This window comes from Bombus huntii, chromosome 14, assembly GCF_024542735.1.
Source record: "Bombus huntii isolate Logan2020A chromosome 14, iyBomHunt1.1, whole genome shotgun sequence".
Taxonomy (NCBI): domain Eukaryota; kingdom Metazoa; phylum Arthropoda; class Insecta; order Hymenoptera; family Apidae; genus Bombus; species Bombus huntii.
In genome coordinates, this window is record NC_066251.1 from 7,661,974 (window position 1) to 7,680,157 (window position 18,184).

General features: G+C 35.8%; 1 protein-coding gene across 19 annotated transcripts in view; it reads right to left on the minus strand.

Moving 5' to 3' along the window:
- Positions 1 to 18,184, minus strand: part of LOC126872768 (kazrin) — a 139,450-nt gene that overhangs the window by 83,765 nt on the left and 37,501 nt on the right. The window contains exon 3 of one of the 19 annotated variants that reach the window (XM_050632920.1): positions 5,818 to 5,906. The exons of 17 other annotated variants lie outside the window; for them this stretch is intronic. The gene's annotated coding sequence lies outside the window, so the exon portion shown is untranslated. Of the gene's footprint in view, positions 1 to 2,661; positions 2,892 to 5,817; positions 5,907 to 18,184 lie in introns of those variants that run through there. One more of the 19 variants, XM_050632910.1, reaches the window with a different exon arrangement.

An 18,184-nucleotide genomic window follows, 5' to 3' on the forward strand; every position in this document is an offset into this window, starting at 1 on the left:
TAGCAATCTATTGATATCGATCATTTCTCTATCAATGCTATTCGTTATTTCTTTAAATCTGCTACCTGTGAGCCTCGTTATCATATGATTTTATCTCAGATATTCAAAATGCAATATAAGAGATGAAATTGTTTACGGAATGAGCTTACTATAGTTTCGAGATTCCGCAATTTCTACATCAATTTGTACTTGTTTCCGTGCAGTAAATTTCCTCAAACTAGCATCGGATGGAACGATCGCAAATATTCGAGCTGAGATTTGTTCCGACGTATCACGATAAATATTATGAAATTAAACAGGAATTACACGACATCTCGTAAAACGCGTCCAACTCTCAAACAAATCCGCCTGAGTTTGTCCCAATGCATGAGACTGCAAACATTCTCATATTCGACTAATATTTGCCCGGGGCAAATATAAAACTCAGCATTTCCGATACGTCTTCTGTGTAACCAGAGTGGATAAGCAAGGTTGTGTATTTGGTGCATCGATTTATCGTACAATGGCAAAACAATCGAAAAATGTATCTTTTGCTATAAACTCATAGTTAGCAAATTTGAATCGATAGTTAGAAATTTGATTTAAGAATTCAGAGAAAAAATTGTACGAGTACATTTTTTTTTCTAAAAACGATAGTATGTAACTGGGAACTTGTTAGATATTTTAAAACTTTTATGAATATTATTATTGAAAGAGTTAACTATAAGTAATTAAAATAAGTTTAATTTTATACAGAGATTTCTCGAATTAAACTCTTGAATAATACTGGAACGTTGTGTGTATATTTAAGTTTTGTTTAGTTGAAATATGATTCCAGATGATACAGAGATACCAATGATTACATATGTGCACACTATTGTCGCTAGATATTTCAAAATATTTATTAATATCTGTGTCGTTTAACAGACACAGTATGTGAATATTTAGGTTTCGTTTAATTCAAACATTGTTCCAAAAGATGCAATTCCCAATGCGTTGCAAAATATTTTTTGGTATTTTGTTCATAATTGTAAATTTTGTTCTGTCTTCCTTTTTTAAAAAATTCGTCCCTGGACAAGTTAAAGATTTCGTCACTTTTTCACCGAATCCATCAATTATTTATACTTCGAAACTTACGAAATTACTTCGCTTGCAACAAATTACTAATAAAAACATGCCATATTTTACAAACACAGAATGATTGCACATCATTATCTTTAAAGGCTTTCGATTAAGGTTATTCCAGAGGCTGACTTTAAAGAACCATTTCGCCGAAGATACTCGTTCACGATATACAATTCGAAACGAGTTTAAGACACACGAGTAGAACGCCTACGTTTGCACTTGGATTACACGTATACACAGAGAGGGGAAACTCAACGACACAGCTTATTCACGAAATTTTCACCTTCCTGAAATACCACTGTGCCATTTGTAAAAACAAAGATACGCAGAACATTTCTACGTCAAATATTTCACTTATACTTGAGAAGAGAAAAAAGACTTTTATCCTCGCAAATAGATTTACTTTTCTTGAAACATTCTTTAAGATAAATCCCTCTCACAAAAAATGATTCCAAAAATTCCTTCCACATGCAAACACTCGTCGCCACTTTCTATTAAATTTACTGATGACACGAATATTCCAATGAAATTAGCTTTAATTGCTACTGTTTGCTAATAGAAAACACATAAAAGCTTTCTGCAATATTGACTGAGGTCAATCAAGCATAAACCACGTTTATCAATATTGCCAATAATACATTTTGCACGTGAATAACGTTGAAAGTTCGGTTCTCAAAAATTGTGTAATTTCTACTACCATCTATTATTTACTTCTAATAAAAGACAGAAACATGATGACACTGCTCGTAATTCTAGTACGACAGCTTTTTGTATGAAGCTTCAAACAGGAAGAGATTACATCTTAGAAAGGAGTATCTGATGTTTATATGAAAATTCCTAGGACAAATCGAATACGATATCAACGAAACACCGTGTACAATAAATCTACTAAAATTAAACGCGTCACACAAATCTTACGCGCAATGTTATGATCACCTATAATCCAGTTCGATACCAGTTACCGATTAGCAGAGAGAGAAAGAGAGAGAGAGAGAGAGAGAGAGAACAAAAACAGAGGACACAAATCAAAACTCTATCAAAACTCTCACTGAGTCACTTCAATTCGAGCAATATTTTATTACACGCGGATACACTCAAAGTACGCGTGCTATGATCACCCATAATCCAATGACACCAGTTGAAGGTAGCCGAAAAAAAGAAGAAAAGAGCGAAGGAAGGAAATAAAATCAGAGAACGAAAATATAAACTCTCTGAAAACTCTCACGCGTCGTGAGAGATTCACTCGCTTCGGTTTGAGCAATATTTTATTATCCGGTAACGCGCGCAGCGTACGCGTAGGACGGTAATTTCAGGCGAAGAATTCGAGCAAACGAACCATGGAAAAATCCTGTCCCGGCAACGATACAACGCCGTTGCTCCGAGCCAAATTCCGTTAGGAAGATTAATTGGAATCCCCTCTATATGCCCCTCTCTTTCTCTCCGTTAAAATACGCGCTTTACATCACGCCACGGAGACCTTTTTCAAAGCTCTCGAACCTTCATCGCTTCCTATACGTATATGTTTTATTTCTATTTTCGCAGCGCGTACATACATACCTTTTTCATACGAAAAACGATCGAATCGGGAAAAGTAAATCGATTCCACTAGCAAACAGCGTGCAGACACACCAATAAATCGTCCAACTCACTGATAAAAGAAAAAAAAATCTTCGAGAAGATAACAAAATATATCGAAACAACAGATACACATTCGCACGCGTGTGAAACGTTTCGACGTGTGGAACACACGATAACGCGGTTCGAACACCGGTTCGTCGAGAACTGAGGATAGCGGAGGCGAGACTCGAACGGTGTCGGTCGACCTGGCTGGGCCCTGCGTCGGGCCTTCACGTGGTGGGGGGAAGTCCCCTCGTTTCACGAGCCCCCGAGCTACGGCTCGATCGTGCCGGGGTTACCACCGCCTGCTGTCAGATAGTAAGCAACGACTTCGCCGCACCGAGCTATTATTACAACCGTTATTATCGTTATTATTCGCCCCGGTTTTTATTCCAGTCGTGTACGAGAGAAGGGTATAGGGATTTCAACGAATGTATTTCGGTGAATGATACGAGCGCATATATTATCAGAGGATTACTATAGAGTAACTGCGACTAATATGCAACACTTGATTTTAAAAGCTTGTCAAATAGAGAAACAGCCTTCTTCTCCAGTGAAACTGACCTTAAAACACGACAAAAGTAATAGATATTTGTGCGTTAGTAGTTAGCTATACAGAAGGTTTAAATGTCTTAAAGTGGTGGTAAACAAATATAAAAAAGAATTAAATCAAGCGATGGACAGAAACACCTAGGAATATGTATATAGGAATATTTATTTAAATAAAAAAGACAGATAGGGAAATATCTTCCATTTTTCTAACTGATATTATATTATGTTAAGTTTCTGTCTTTCGCATGCTGAACGCACGAATGACGCACCTGACACACATTCTTCGTGATCCCAATGAAAACAGCAAATACATTGCACTCATTTCTCACAATTATTGTCTCTTTCGTAATTGCCGCCATAAAATAAGTGTAGTTCCGTATCATCAACATCAGTAACAGTATCACCGATATGTCCCATATTACGTACACTCAACATGTTACGTATTCGATACATAGGTATTTTGTCAGAAAAATAATGATTGTACTAAGAAGAAAATAAATGTAACGATAAATTTCTTTTGAATATTCAAACTCGAACATGTTTGATGATGAATCATATAAGAGTAATATTTTTGAACTTGTCCAGTGAAAATTTTTGTTATTTAACTCGGCTCTCAGAAATTTCTATATGCTTTCAAACACAATAATTGACATTTGACGACAGATTTCCAAGTGAAGCTAAAATGTGAATACGCTTGTCTTCTGCTTTTAATATAAAATATAAATATCTGCTTCAAATATAAAAAATGTTAGAACTAAGTATAATATGACAACAATACACATAAATAATCAGTGGATGAACGGGCTGTCAAAGGATTTTAGCGGCCTGACGGAGACATTGATGAATGCATTTGATTTTAGAAAGATTTCAATGAATATTTCTTGAGGGTAGCATTTATGGTAATTGGGGACTTATTAGGGAATTGAAGTTAGGATTTATGGTAATTGGGAATTATTGTTGCGGCAGAAATGAAAGCCTGGGGATGATGAGGTAATAGAAGTTGGGACTAATTGCATCGTGGGATTAGTGCTAGGGTGACAATAAAATATTGGGTATCATCATCAAAGTAAAAGTGAAAGGATGATACACAGATTACTTAATATGCAGGTTGAGAATGTGACTTCACTGCGACTGTCACTCATATGGTACTGCATTTTCATTTTCCACTAAGAAGTACGAACGAAAGACTTGATAAATACAGAAAACGTCTCTATTAACCCGCTATTTTCCCAAGAACGTACCAATTATCCAAAATCATCGCTCTACATATAATGACTCTGGGAAGCACGTATTTTCGCAGTTCCAAGTAACTTTTCTATCGTAACTAAAAAAAATACACAACAAGAAACTATTCATATAGAACACAGTAGCTGCCGCGTTAACGACCGTACCAGCGAGCACAGTATTTGATTAACGACGTTGGCGTGCAATTAGGGAAGCTAGAAAGTATCTTTAATATAAAAGCCACGATGAATACTCGCGGATTTTAATTAAACTGAGTCGCACTCGTTTCCCTCTTTGAGGCGCAGATGTTCCGGTTTTAAAAACCGACCGAAGGTAAATATCTCGTAACAAAACAGAAAAGTGGAGAAAAAGGAGAAGGGAAATGTAAAGTATGTGCGTATCTATGTGTGAGCGAAAGAGAAAGAAATTGATAGAAAAGAGAAGAGGAGCGGAATAACATTGCAGAACACCAAACACCTGAGCCGAGACCGGTTCACGATATCCACTACCTGACGCCAAACAATACATTATTGTGGGTGCACACCCGTGTCAGCTTGCATTCACGAATGTACATACGGAACATTTCATTCGCGCCTCTGGTATACATTTTTTTTTTCTCTCTCTCTAGTGTTAATGTAACGACGATACCGCGGATCGAATGGCGGCCATTGTTTCCCCTGATCATTCTCTTCATACGACATGCATTATGTTTCTACGCATTGCAACTTGCGTGTTATACCATCGCGAGAATTCACGTACAAGTATGTAGGTACATATGTATACATACGATTCTTTTATTTCATTTTCCTTTGCTTCCTTCAATCTGCTAACTGGGTCATTCCTTGGCCGAGAACACTTTTAAACATTGGAGTCATGAAAGATGTATTCAGATAAAAAATTTGTAAAAACGTATTCACTTCGCGTAGGTCAATTCTAATTTTAGCGAGCGTATAAGCTTAACATTTTATAAAAATGTATTCACTTCGGATATGCTGGTTTTAATTTTAATAAATGCGGGTATCATGTGGTGTGTTTTTAACGAAGGCGAACGATTTTGGAGAAAATAAATTATTTTATCGGAAATATAGATGTTACGTGTTTTTATGAGTTACCTTGTTTCTTTAATTACTAAATGGGTTAATCTGCTTAACTAGGCTATTTTTTCTTCTAAAAGAGAGTTTGCTGTGCTTTAGTGCAATTCGTTCTACGTGTATTATACTTTTGAATCTCGTATGTTGAAGGATGGGAGGAAAAACTTAATTTTTCTTTTTTTTTTTTTTTTTTCATTGAACTGAAACTTCGTGAATAGATCACACTCACCGTGTGCGTATTTAGAGCGTGCTGTCAGCTTCTTGGAACTTGAACTCTGTACATATAGCTTTCTTTAAAGAGATACTGCAAATACGTACCTGAAACAGAAAGAAAGAATGAAGTTAGCTTTGTGTTACTTTATTTTCAAACGTTTAGTAATTTGTTTATCCAAAATTGCTTGACACATACCATTTCAACGCGACACTTTTTTTTTATCAGAGAACAAATATTTTCATCGAAATAAGAGTCGGAACTCGGGAAAAACGCAAAATATGAGGCATGATAAGATGAATAAAAAATAGCATTCGCTCATGTTTCACCGTTATCAAAAATTGATGCTGTTGTTTCTCTGTGGCATACTTCCCTCCCAATTTGTCAATTTTTCCCATTAATCTCTGTTTTGAGAAGAGACTTTTTTTTGCAACGCTTGTGAAGAGAATTTCAAAGATTTGCTTACAGACTCGATAACTCGTATATGAGTTTCTCTGGAGCCAAACTTAATTTCATTATACAATTACATAATTAATCTTCTTCTTCTTTCTTGTTATTTATAGTCGCATCAACTACGAGGTTATTAGCGAGTACCACACAATTAACGTTCACCTCTCGAGACACAAATGAGTTACTTCCATAAATTCATTTATCTTAAGAGGATGACATAAATGATAGTAAATTTTGAAGTAAATTTAAAAAACGGCATTTCTAACATCATCACTTTCCTGTATCCTTTAATTTATAGAGTTGAGCTTAATTTATGGCTCCTAAAAATAATTCATTACTACTCGTAAATCCAATAATGTTAATATGATATTAATATAGGAATAAAAAAAGATCCTCTGATATTAATGTAAGGATAAAAAATATTTGAAAAAAAATGTAAGGTCACTTGAATATATAACAATTCGCAGCAAACAGATTGGTAGGCATCAAATGTTCCATGGTGCAACTAATTCCTTCGTCAATACGATTTGCGTTATCAGTACCGCAAGACCCTCCGCTAATTCTCAAGCTGCTCGAGCCCTCTCGACCTCCATGGCCTTCTCTCCAACCCTTATCTCGAGTGGAAAGTGGCAAGGAGGCGCGATGCCAGCTCGGAGCCAATGCTTTTCCAATAAGCTGCTGAAATTCTGTACGAAAGAGAGCTTCAAAAACGGAGAATTCGCCAGAAGAAGGATCGGACCAAGACTTTAGGGGGTGGTAGGAGAAAAAAAAATAGAAGAGAAAGAAAAGGGTGGCTCGGACTTGAATAATGCACTGCGCGTATATCCTTCGTCCGACTGTTCGTGTCTTTGGACTTTCGACAACAGCGGGAATCAGCTTTCGCGAATTTCTTATCCCCTTTGTGTCTGCTCTAACCCCCGTGGTTGTCGACTGCTGTCAGACGATCGATCCGCCATGGCCTTTAATGAAATTTCTTGCGTGTTGTACCTGCATTTCTTTTTATTATTTGCGTACATACTGTATAAATGTATTTCTACTTTTTGTTTAGCTTCGGTGTAACGCTATAAATGCGTTAGAATCAGACTGCGAATTTTTGTGCACAATGTAGTTTCATGAATATAAATATACAGTCAGCGTAAAAAATATTCGTATAGTAATTAATTTCAATTTTGTTAACGACATTTTAACAAATAAAAATGCATCGTATGCAAAAAAATGCAGAATAATTTTCATAAAAAAGAAAGATGAGCTACATGTATCCTTTGCGAAAGTATTAACAAATATTTAAAAAATGACAAACATATATGCGTAATACGTATTCGCACAATTACAATTTAATGAAGAAAGCTAATAAGACCTATCTAATATCTTATTTTAATTTTATTTTGATTTTATTATCGCTTGAAGCCGTCGTGGCATGGAATTTATCAACTTGATGAATATTCTACTTGCGATATTCGTCCATTCTTTTTAAAGAGCGCTCTTTAAATCATTGTTTGATGAAATATGGTGACTCCGTTTATTTTGTTTCGGATTGGTGCTCCCATATATTTTCAATAATGTTTATATCTGGAGACTGTGGAAGTGTTCTTAAGTGTTTCCGAACATTTTACAGGATCCACGCTCGCGTATTAATAGCATAATGCTTTCGATCGTTATCTTGCATCAGCATGAAATTGTCTTTCAAACCATTTTTTTCTGCTCTTTGATGCAGATTATTTTTTAAAATATCTATGTACATTTTATCCTATGAAGCGGTAGCTGTAGAATATATTTTATGCAATATATTATTACACCTATAATTTTACCACGTGCTAGATATTCATTAATATTTTCACAACAAAAACAGGTATCGCATAGATATCGCACTTTGCTTGAAAATTATTCTGGAGATTTGTTAGAATGTGTATATATCTTTCATCTGTTAAAACTTTGTTACTGAACGTTATTCCACAGTAATTTTGTTAAAGTACTGTACGCATATTTTTTATGCCAATTGTATAGCCGGACAAAAGACAATGTACAGTATAAGAAGTATAAAAATACACTATGATTTAAAAAATTGTCTTCATATTTAATAAAATTAATAAATAAACATGATACATGCCATATGTAGACTAGATGAATGCTACCAATATGGTAAAATATATCTGGTACAAAAGTTGCTAAAATTCATAGCGTGTCAATTTGAAACTTCATAACTTTAAGAACAATTTAACACTAAGTAGTCCTTCTGAATGTTTCATCTTGTGTTAATCGGAATAAATGATTGCGAAATGATAAACTTAACAGATTAAAAGGATAATAATATAGGAACGTCTGTCCTGACATTTATCGGGGAATTTTCACGCATCTTTAACCAGTAATAGCGGGCCGACACGAGACAAGAGGCAATAAAGTTTATGAGAAACATTTAGTGGGACAGTAAATATCGGCATAGGAGAAGAGAACACGATATCGATGGCTTTGTGAATTTAAGTGCTTTCGTATTTATGTACCTACAAATTATACAGAACACTGTGAAATGTTCGAAACCACCCATACATAAATCGATATGCTCGTTCTCCCGAGAGAAGCTGTAAATTCAAAATACATTATCGACTGATCTTACCACCAGAATCATAGTTAACCTATCTCATTATGCTAATAGAACATTAATTTCACTGAAATTCAGTTTTCCATGATATTCGGAGGATGTATATTGCTTAAGTAAAAAAAATTACTACTAAAGGTCTTTTCCTAACCATACCTAGTCATAAACCCTATTTTCCTAATCTTGCTCTCGTTTCAATAAACAAAAAAGACTTTGAATATTTTGAGGAAAATCTTTGGTATAAGATCAAAACGAATGCATTGATTATTTTCCGAAAAGAAAACTGGGAGGACAGACACGTATGCTTATGGATTATAAGTAGTTTAGAACGTGACATCCAGAGAAAAACTAAATTTGAAAAGTAAATCTAGGGCTGGAAAAACTAGCTTACCGAAACGGAAACAGGAGCTTCCAAGATTCTTTCCTCCAAAAATGAGAAATCAGGAACCGATATGAGACACCATAACGGTACTTCCGAATTTAGAAACTAAGTAATCCCAATCGAACACAGCGATGAATTTTCGTTTATCGACTGTAAAATAGAAGCTTCTAAGACCCTACTCCAAAAAGCAAAAAAAAAACAGGAATCGATAAACCGATATACCGTACATAGGAATATAAATCCTAAAAAGCCATCGATATCCTAAAATAATATTTCAAAATTTCAGAATTATATTATTAATTATAATTTATTGACACTAAAACAGAAGCTTCCAAGATCCTGGCATGCCTCTGTTTCTCCAAAATGAAGGAAACTAGGAATCGATGCGTATCCTTAAAGGCTATCAGTGCCGTGGAACGTGGCTTCCTCTCTCTCTCTCTGTTTCTCTTTAAACGAGGAGAAGACTACGATCTCCAGATGGGCTTGTTAAGCGTTGCCCACAGAAAACAAGCCCAGGACCCTTCGCCTCCCGTAGCAAATGGTACAAGGCTTCGAGGAGCAGCTGTCGTTTCACAGTAAAAACCGGGAGGCAGCCAAGACGAGAAAGTCCGTTTGCTCGCGAGCATCTGCATAGTCCCGAGATACAGCTTGTATCCGGAGGACGATATGCAAGCGTCGTATTGCCATGATGGTAGGTATGAAAGCAACTTTGCCACCTATGAATAACATCAAGGTGTACTACGAGGCCTGACACGTTTCACGCACTTGCGAACCACCCACGCTCGATTTCCTCGTCACCACCAGAGATAACAGTCTGCAGTCTGTATGCATGGAACGTCTTAGAAATACTGGTTGGTTGCTTGTGAATCGCGCCTAAGTACGAGGAAATGTATTATGGAGAGTTTCCGAATCGGTGCTACATGTACGTACAGTAAGATGGAATGAAATATGGGGACATTTTGCAGCATTACTCGTGAATCTTTGTTCTAACAGCGAACAAAAGTGATATTTTATATTGATGATATTTAAGCTGTTAAAATCAAAATTTGATCAATAAATTTGACGAGCTGCAGCAATTAATATTTGAATATACTATAACAAAAACCTATTAGTAATATTAAACACTACCGTTCAAATTTGCATTCAAACGTACAACAATTATATCTTATACTGTTCATTTTTTACTACAAACATAATGTACTGATAAAAGTCCGATGTAACAAATCTGAACAGCGATATACGTACACATTGTACTGATATCTGTTAGACCAACTGTCATGTCGTTGTACGTATACATTCGAGTTATTTCTTCGCGTAAATTTCTTTTGTCTTAGTATCAGTTTAGAAACACTCTGTATATTAAGTGGAAGTTAAATAAATGGTTTCTCCTCCACACGCGGTAATGTGCAATAATTCTAAATTGAAACCAAGCAACACATCAAACGGAAAAGAAATCCTCGTTGACGATCGAAAGAAAGTTTCGTGAAGAAAGTGCATACCTACGCATAATCTAAAAAGCAACATTTTCACCATGATTAAGACACTTTGGAAAGCGAAAGACAAGTAAACGAAAGTCTCCACGGATTCTACACGTAAATGGAAATCGTTAGAGAAGTAAAAAAAAAAAAGAAATTTCTCTTTCCCGGTAATTGGCTATTTGTCCAGAAGATTGTCCCATATTGCGAACAAAACACCAAGAAATAAGAAACGTTCGATTCCTATTTCGTTAAATCCTCCTAGAACGGATTAAACGAAGAACCATGAGATTCAATTTGAAACGAGGAAGAAAAAAGCGAGGCTGGTTTCCCGTGGGAAACAAACGGAAAAGTAACAATATCCTAGCGCAGTCGAAAGTAACTTCGCGTGTCGTTAATTCACATTGCGCTCATTTCGGGGATTAACTAGTTCGATAAATTCCAGGACGGAGGTATGGCAAATGGATTAATACCGATACGTTTCACATGGGGAATCTCGTGGAAATGGTTATTCGTATAGAAGTGAGCCATTGAGGGGGGAGGGAGGGAGAGATTGGTTATTTATGAACTCGGAAACGCCTAAAATCTGAAAGGTCCAGGTGAACCTACGAGGCACCACCTGCTGCCTTCAGGGCCACCATGAGCCCGATACGTAAGCCACGTGGGTCTCTCTTGTTCAAGATTCGTGAAAAACTGCCCTGAACCCTCGTTTCGGGCGTTGAACACCTGCACGTCGAAAATTACTTGGCAAATATCGCAACTGTCCTCGAAAGGGAACGTTTCGTTCCTTATGAGGGATACCTTCTGTAATTTTGCCTTTTATGAGGAAATATGCGATCAATCATTCTATGGTTCGGTACCTGAACGATTCTATCGTGGATCGTTGATTATATTGAATTAGTGGAAGTGTCAAGTTCTTCAGAAAGTTTTCAGGATTTTTGTCGTTGATTGTTATAACCTTTTAGTCGACTTCAGTGCTATATAGATTTTTATATATTTAAGGTGTAATATCAACCGATATATAAAATATATATCGTACGTTATATATCATATATGTATAAGAAATTGATACATGCGATTTCTCCTTTTTACGCCTAAGTGATATCTGAAACATTTTTCTTCTGGCTATCTCTATTTGAAATTTAAATTTTCTGCAAAATTAACGTGTTATAGCGAACATTATGGAAATTATTTTCAATTAAAACGTTCAACTTCGAAGAAGTTATAATACCGTTACCGATTCGGAATTTTTTCAATAAGGATTACAGTCTTTATAAGAGCATACTTTCTATAGAGAAGTATTTTATTTGCATTTTGTACTTTTCTCATATTCTGTGAAGATAATGCGTTCCGCAGGAAGAAGATGAGATAAAGGACATAAGGCAGAATCAAGTGGATCTGCGATTTTTCTCGATTTCTATAAGAATCGTAAATAATTACTCGAGAATAAAATAATAAAAAAAGAAAGATACGACAAAACGAAATAAAACTTTCTAATTGTGCAAAAGCTCAGATTGCCGAGACTGAACAGCTTCGAATGCTTCGACGGCTTAACGACAAATTTAATCGTTCGATAGTGAATTAATTTATCGCGAGACAGAAGCAAAATAAAGCCCTTGCAGCGAGCTAAGCTCGATCGTAATGAAGATATCGATCGTTCGGTGATAGTCTTTTCCCTTTTATCGTCAATTAGAATCCCTCCTCCGCTTTAATTGTCTATGCGCGATTTATTCCTGCAATTACGAGCTTCTGTTCCTGCGAAAATATCGATGCAGTAAACACCTTTCAGATGATATCCTCGATTTCCACTCTCAGAAGACTACTGTTCTACTGTGATTTAAGTTACTAGGATATTATAGAGATAACATTTTAGATATTGCATGATTCTAACGGTGTTATATCATACTACATCCTACACATTATTTTGTTCAATTTTTCTCAGTTCTAGCCTATAAACCGTATTTTAAGTTTTTAGAAACATAGCAACATACAGTGGTTATAAAAATTACTTTAGTTTTCTTTATTCAGGTTCTACATTTCGCTTGTATGGTATGAAATTTTTGTAGTCATACGAGATTTAATATATCTGAATAATTTCAATTAATTAGTACGTAAATGTTACGATAAATACTATAAAGCGGTGTACCAATAGCTTTTTGAAACCGCTGTAGATTAAGTTAACAATCAGCAAAATCTAAAAATTCGTCCAAATAATGTATTTTCGAATTTTGAAACGAGTTTATATCGAACATAAATCAATTACGTTAAAATGTCAAATGCTCCTCGAACTGTAAAGGTACAATAGTAACCGATTCATTTCCAAAGGAAGAAATTGCAAGCTCATTTGCAAAACCCTATCAATCGTGGAATAATTAAAACTACTCAACGGTCGATGCCAATTAGATCGTCCATCGATCACCGATTAATTCGAAGCGAAAGCAATAAACGTACGACATTTGTACAACAACGAAAGCATTTGAGTTCGTACGTTCGTCACGTTTATTACTTTTCTCGTCAGACGCAATATCCTCTGTTCTATCACTTTGCGTAACTCTAGCGAGACGCTGGCGAAAGCCTGACGTAACTCTTGAACGAAATGAAACGAAGGAAAAGCAGCCCCAGGAAGAAAGGAAAATGGAAGAGAAGGAGAGAAAACACCGGGGAATCCACCGGATATCGTATTTTCTCGCAATGCATTACACCAGACACCGACTCTCCTTTACTTTCTCTCCTTTCTCTCTGGTCCCTCTCTGTTTCACCAGGATAGCCGCCCTTTCGTTTGGTCCTATACCTTTGGAGTAGAAACGAGGTTAGGGGAGAATGACTAAGTGCGCCGAGGGTGGGTCATGCGAGGGATGAGATCAGTGCTTTCCTGAAATTTCCCTAAGACTCGTTTAACCTCCTTCTAAGGCGGTCTCCGAACGACGAGTTTTCTGAATAAAAAGAGGAAAGCCAGAAATTTGCCCCAGAAAGAAAGAGTGACGATTCTAGGGGTGTATCAGGTTTCTAGAATTTCTTTTGGGGGAAAAATAGAAACTTCGCTCGAGCATTCGGTGAAGAGGATTTTACGTCTTATTTTGGGAAACATGATATGCTAATTCTATAAAGACACCATATCCTGAAATCTTTCCTGAATTTCGATACGTTTCAAGCAACCCAACGGAGATATCAGCTTTTATCAAAACGATCGCCCTGGATTTATCGTGTGTTAAAAGAGCGTTGACGATTGATTTGTGAATTACGAGCAGGCAGAATCGTTTTTCGCGATTTTTTCGTCTCGTTTCCAATCGTGCTGCAATCACCATCGAATTTCCGGCGGAGCCAGTCTACTTTTCCGACTTGACGTTCGTTTCATTCGTGTTTTCGAGTCACCCTATATTCGATGGCGAGGGTGGTTGGAAAATCGAGGGTGGAACAGGGTGACTAACTGCACGAGCATGAGGAGGGTGGCTAAGAGTACTTGCTGCGAATACCAAGTATCTCTAATACAGGGTGTCCCCACGAAATATTTGCGGCATACAGCTCCGCTATTGGCCAAATCTTCCCCTTTTCGCTTATGTTTTTAATGGGTCTGTGTTTCGGCCTTTCTTACAACCTCGATGAAATGAACTGTCATATAAATTATACTTGATACAGTCAACATTTCTGGAAATTCGTCTTCAAATTTATAGAGCCTAATTTCAAGACATAACATTGCTTTATTGCAATGAGAGATAAACTGTGATCTCCTTTTTTTCATTTAGTCGAGCCTCTGTAATAGCAAATGACTTGATAATTACTGGGTAGTCTGTATTTTTCATGTTATTTTAACATTGCTTTCTCATCGAGCAACTCATTAATAATAGTCATTAGAATCTGTTTCTAATATCAGATTAATAAACTGTAATCAATCACAGTTTCCGATCTCATGAACAGAGAAAAAATCAGGTTATGGAAGATTAATATATATTAATTTTTTGTATTAGTTAATGTTATTCAACTTTCGAATACTTTCCAATTGTAAGAAAATTATCTTCTCACAAGGAAATAAAATTCGCTTATAAATAGTCAATCATAGAGACAGAAGTAACGTTGAAATGTTAAGAAGGCAACAATACATTTATTTCTTGTTTAAGAATCTAGATCCGACAATATGGTTGTCGGGCACGATCCGTCAGGGACGTATGTATCAGAGGCGTTGAATGGAGCCATGCAACACTCAACACGTGACGAACACACGACCCTTACACTACCATTCTTTCCCTCTGTCGATGATTCCCTACTCGTTCGTCCCTTTGCTTAGGAACTTATCAGTTTCCTCTCAAGTTCCGGGGATCTTTCTGTTATTCTATTAACGTTATAAAGCTATGTTTGCGTTAACATGGACGATACGATGCTTTAATAACGCTGATGAAAGTATGTGACACGTCATATGCTACGTGTCGAGACTATTTCTCAAAATTCTTTTTGTTAACATTTCGTTTTACGCAGCTAATGAAAAACAGTGAAACATAATATCTTCGTTCGAGCAACTGTTGCTTTATTGAAAGACCGATCGATTTTCAATCGGAAGACTTGAAGCCGAAGGTCGAATCGACAATAATATTCTTTGTCAAGTCGCAATCTATTTTTATTGAATCGAATAAATGCAATTTATGTCACGAGAATGGCATGATATTTAAATAAACGAAGGTTTGATAATCGGAACGTTAAGTATTATAATCTTTGTAATATTATGTTTTTCAATTTAGTAAAAGATTCGATAATTTTCAATTTTCAAGTAAATTTAATATCAACGAGAGGAAGAGAAATTACCAATCAACACAACGAATAATTCATAATTTCACATTGTGGAATATATTCGATTAACGTGTTAATGTGTTCCTCCCTCATTAAAAAGTAATAAAGGTATTTAGAGTTGTCGGCTATCAATTAATATCCAGGAAGATTCATCATCTGCCACGCGTCATTTGCATTCGTTCTTTGTGAATAAACGCGTAATATAAATGCGCGAAATTGATTTATTAGATAGAACTGATGAACAAAATTCATTCTCCGCATTACTTTGCAGAAACTAGTCCACGTGTCGTTAACAATGAGACGCGAGGGACAATTTCGTGACTCACCCTATCCTCCCCCGTTTTCCCATAGAAATGTGACTTTCGAAAACACTGACAGTTTCAAAGTTATTAGATGTACCAATATAAATGTATATACACGGTAACGAACTAAAGTTTGAATTCATACTCCAAATCATACTATAGGTATACCGAATATCTGGCTCATTTTATTATTAACCCTCTACATATATCATATGCATATATTATATATCGAAACTATTTCCAAAGATTCATTAATATCTTGCCTTACGATTTTCCTAACAAATAGGTGATAATTAATTATTAAGATATTGAAATTCTATATATAATTTGCATAAGTTGATTGTTTGATTTTTGATTAAATATTAATCATGCACTTTGACACCATATGCCGGCATTTGGCAGACAAGTTACATACTTTTAGGTTTATTTCCGTCTAATTTTATTTTATTTTCCTATCGTTTTATTATTTCATTTATCGTTTATAAACCATTTTTACGTTACGTAGCCCTTTATTTTTCGTATTACGATCATCCATAAAGAACTTTTTGTACAATAAATGAAAAAATAATACATCGATACGCTGAATATTTAATACATCTAGCCCTTTAATAATATTTCTTTCGATTTTTAGTTATGTACATATGTTTATGTTATTATAGCAAGTATTTTTGCTCTTCGATTTTCTGTTCGTAATAGAACGTTGTCAATTGTTGTTCGATACGTGACACATCGCTTGCTTTCGAAACACCCTATAGACCAAGCTACCCCACCGCCAGATATTGATTTAGTATTACGAGAGAGAGAAAGAGAGTCCTCCAGTGTACAACAGAGCCATTCTGTCGGTTCCGTTTCTCGCATTCAACCGTGCGCGTTCTCTGCTTTTTCGAAAACGAATTCGACAGAACGTGAACCGATCACAATGCCACGTGTTTGTAGGCTTACTTCCGGGTAACCACTTTCCTCTACTCTACCCCTTCTATCTCTTTCACCTTCTCTATCCACCGTGCATACGATTTGTCTGCGTTTACTTTGTCCCCGGTTTTCACTTTACCTCCATCTTCGCTTAATATTCCTCTAGAATCTCTAATGGCAACGTTTCGAACGATTTTTGTTTAGTCCCCCTAAAAAGTTTCAAACCCTTAGAAATATTACCACGTCATTGCATGCGCGAACAATTTTTAATGAAATATTTATTTTAACTCTCGATTGTTAAGGGAATGGATTTACTATTTTTTATCTTAGTGGAATTTTTACGAGAACTGTTACCGTATCGAAAAGTGGATATTTCAAATACCGAAATATTTTATAAATTATTAAATTAATTAATTAGTTATATAGTAATTAAGTAATTAGACTTTTATAAAATTTTTGTAAATAATTGTAAGCAATTTTTGTAAAATCTGTGATTGCCATCTCTTTGGCGGAAATTGAAATAAATTTTGTTTACAAAAGTCCTCGAATAAAATTGTGGCGTCTATAATGCTGGGCTATATCGTAAAAATTGAGCAATTTTATTACCAATTTATTAGTTTATTGTCCGCTGTATAAAAAATTTCATAGACAATATTTTGTTATTTATTTATCTAAAATTAAATTCTCTCTGTATTTCACACCCACACACACAACTGGAGACCTCCAATATACTGTAAATTTAATTCGATTCTAGTATAAAACCGTGAGCTTTGCCAAACGAATAAATTTTAGTGCAATCTAGCAGAATCACAATAAAGTTTCAATAAGCATATCCCTCGATTACTAGATAAATTGCAAAAAATTGACTGGCACCACATCCTCGTCTACCATACAACTACCATAACACTATAGTCTCTTGGAGGAAGAGATCCTCAATGCACCGTAAAATTTAATTCAATTTCTATTCGGCTACACAGCAGAATCAGGGTTATACGTGTAATCCAAAGGAAGAACGTGGCAATAACGATAAAAATAATCGACAATGTGCGGCCAACGCGAAGCTTGCTGGCAATGGTCACGTATCTGTTCGGTCACGAAAACGACAGCTCGCACCATATCGTGAACGGATTCCACCTTTTCGAAACGATGGACTTTTACCACGAAGCAACGAAAAGCAAATCAAGAAGAGAGTTCACGGCTGAAACCGCGAAAAAGATAACTTTCCCAATCATGCTGGAGATTCAATTTATCAAAGAACCACCGAGATCAATTTTTTTATTCAATTACGCTTAAGATTTTAATGACATTCTCTGTTCTTTATAATGTAACACATTTACAGACTTTCTCAAATATCTGCCATATTAACAGCTGGAAAGAAAAATCAGAAAGTGAAGAGACCTTTTAATTTCCTAATTAACCAAATGAAAGAGCTAATTACACTGCCATTAATTAGAGCCTCCAAAAAACAGCTGTTGCTTGCTCGAAGATTTTC